Genomic DNA, 3,048 nt, shown 5'->3' with positions numbered 1-3,048 from the left:
GATTATGGTAGAGGCTAGCATAAGAAAGCTAGAATGGCTAGTGATTCGGGGGAGTGTCTGGGTAGACAACCTTACCAGTATAGTATATACCCTTCCCAACCATCCTGGGGGGTACCCCCTCATTCCCAGGTGGAATATTCGATAACACGAGACGTCAAGGAGTCAGTCCGAGCTCCAGGGTTTTAGGTGCACCAATAAGAAAAGGGTCGCGTCAGTCGAAGCCACCTTTACCTCAATGTTCTGGCTGTGGTAAGGTGTATTTTGGGAAATGCCGTCTTGCTACAGGTGCTTGTTTCACCTGCGGCCATCAAGGCCATTTTGTGAGAGAATGTCCATTTAAGAGTAGATGGAAGGGTGCAGCTCAACCTACTGGATTAGTTATTGGAGTTTTTTCTTTGTTGTCTACGCACCCTATGAAGCAGGGTATGCATACCTCAGCAAGCTGTAGTAGAGACCATGGCGGACTTCCTCCGGATCAGGAGGCATCATCAAACATAGTTACAATCTTCTCCCAGGATGTGTATGCATTGATAGATCTAGACCCCACTCTATTATGTATATAGCTCCTTTTGTTGCCGATATTTAGCCCCCTGTGTGGCTGTGGTAGACTATGATATGCATATATGTGTTGGTCCTATGAGGCATTGTTGGTATTTCCTGAGTGTAGGTTTGAGATAGTAAGGAATATAGAGGAATCTCTACTGAATGTTTTTTTGAGATAGAAAGAGAATGAGATATACGGTTGTAACATATCTTGAGAGATCGTATCCACGGTAACGATAAGGATGAAAACTCATAAAGTAGAGAAGGGTATTGTGTATATGTATCCACTTTGGAAAATAGTGGGATCGCTCGAAGATAGGGAATAGAAATTGCAAAACAACTGAGGCATTGTGAAATTATCAAAGGAACAAGGGGTATCCATTGGAAAAAAATGTGATAAACAAAATGTGAGACATGTGTCATCAGAGTATAAGTGCCCGAATGGAGAATCAGACATAATTATAAGCACTAGTGACGTACTGATTGGGACGAATGAAATATGGCTTCGGCTAAACTACTACATTAGTTATATGACTCAAGTACCAGTACTTGGACTAGATTGGGTACTAGTTATTGAGAATTCTGAGCACCCCATGGTTATATTAAGGTTTCTTACAAGGGAAACCTAAAGTATAGATGAGTTAATAGAAGGTGTAGGCATGGTGCAGTATGTCAAATGTGTTGGAACAGAATCATATGCATATGAACATTTGAAAATAAACAGAGGATGACATGGGTACACCCTAAAGGGGGGAAGTGGACAAGAGAAATACAAGTGTGAGAGGAAATCAACTGACACTGTCACATGTTGATAGGACCGCTTAAATTTCAAGAGAGATCCCATACTAGTACGAGTTAGCAAGAGCTCAAGGCCAATAATAAATAGATAAAAGTTGCGGTATCTGAGACCGTGCGAAGAATCATGGGTGCCTACAAAAAGGGGTGAATATGATAAGAGAGTAGGATTTAGCAAACTAAGGGACGCGAAAAGGGTAGTAGGGTCGTGTTTGATGAAAGATTAAGATATGGCAACAGCGTCATTGGTCGCTGATATCAGGACGTACAAGTAGCAAGGAGAATAGAAAATCTCCTACGGTAGGAAATGAGGAGACCAAGGAGTACATAAAGGAATAAAAGAAAGAAGTAGGACAAAATAGCGTTAGCACGAGCAAGTCATAGTGTGAAGTCGATATGTAAAGCAAGACAAGCCAGGATATGAAAAGACTGTGTTTACTTTATACCAGTGGTATAAGAGTAGTTGTGCAACCTACAAATAGTTATATACAACATAAGACCATGCAGAAGAGACATGATGAAAAAGAGTTATGATATTTTGGAGATGTTACAGAGGAATACGAAGAGAAGTTAAATCAAATAGCCAAAAAGGACACAGTCATGGTTGAATTAAAGATCTACCCTGACACCGGTTGTAAAAAAGAAGAAGAGAGGGCAAGGCAAGACATGAAGACTAGCTAGAAGACGCTAACATAAATCTTGGGCTAAGATGAGTGCCTTCACACATTATTGCAAGGATGACAATGGAACGTGACACGAAGACTTCCTAGGGGGTCACCCATCCTAGTATTACTCTCACCCAAGCATGTTTAGCTTCAGAATTCTAGTGTGATCCGGTGCGTTAATGTTGCTATGATCGCACGAGATGGGAGAATCCGAACTAACGGTGAAGCAACGATAAGAGATTATGTACCTAGAGTGTTATAAGTTACGATAAGGGAATTGTAAAAGAGCTTAAGAAAAACAAGAAGGATTAGCCAATTACTAACAGATGGCGCACTTGTATGCCAAAATTCTTTAACATAATACCATTTAATGATAAGGCAAGCCACAGAATGGCTATACAAGTCATTGTGTGAGGGGACTTCAGTACAACTTTGTAGCCAACTCTGGTGGGCAAAACGCAAAACCCAAAAGGCGAGGGTACCAGTTGATGTCATCTAAAGAAGGCAAGAATTAATATACGAGGTTGAAGATTCCACAATACGACCTTAGCTACAAGACTCACTTTGCACTCCCTGGACAGATAATTCTATATGGAATGTTATCCGTAGATTAACAATATCAGCTCATGTTCCTTCAATCAAGGACTACCTGTCTAATCGAGATTGTGTAAAATTATAGGTCAAGAGGGTGGTGAGACTTTACGGAGTTCCCATAGCTATTTTCTCAAATGAAGGAGCCCGAGTTACAGTTAACTACTGAAGATCAGTCCAAGAAGAGATTGGGAAGATAGATAGGTCTTCGTACACCATTGTACCCTTAGAATGAAGGACAAACTAAGCTTACTAGCTAAATGCTAGAAGAGGTGTTGCGAGCCTATATGGTTGACTCCAAAGGTAGCTTGGATAATTGCCTACTACCTGTCAAGAGTATTTACTACATCAACTATCATTCTAGTCTCTAGATGGCCGCGAAAAAGACTTGGTATGGCAAAAAGAGTAGGTCATCAATTAGTGGGTTGATGTTGGTAAAACGCGACTAATGGGC

At 40.9% G+C, this 3,048-nt stretch overlaps 1 pseudogene; it reads right to left on the bottom strand.

Moving 5' to 3' along the window:
- Positions 1-2,083: 2,083 nt before the first annotated feature.
- On the bottom strand, positions 2,084-2,202 carry LOC129888051 (5S ribosomal RNA; annotated as a pseudogene).
- Positions 2,203-3,048: the final 846 nt, after the last annotated feature.

The sequence above is a fragment of the Solanum dulcamara genome, chromosome 4, assembly GCF_947179165.1.
Source record: "Solanum dulcamara chromosome 4, daSolDulc1.2, whole genome shotgun sequence".
NCBI classification, from domain to species: domain Eukaryota; kingdom Viridiplantae; phylum Streptophyta; class Magnoliopsida; order Solanales; family Solanaceae; genus Solanum; species Solanum dulcamara.
This window is presented reverse-complemented; position numbering and strand designations above follow the sequence as displayed.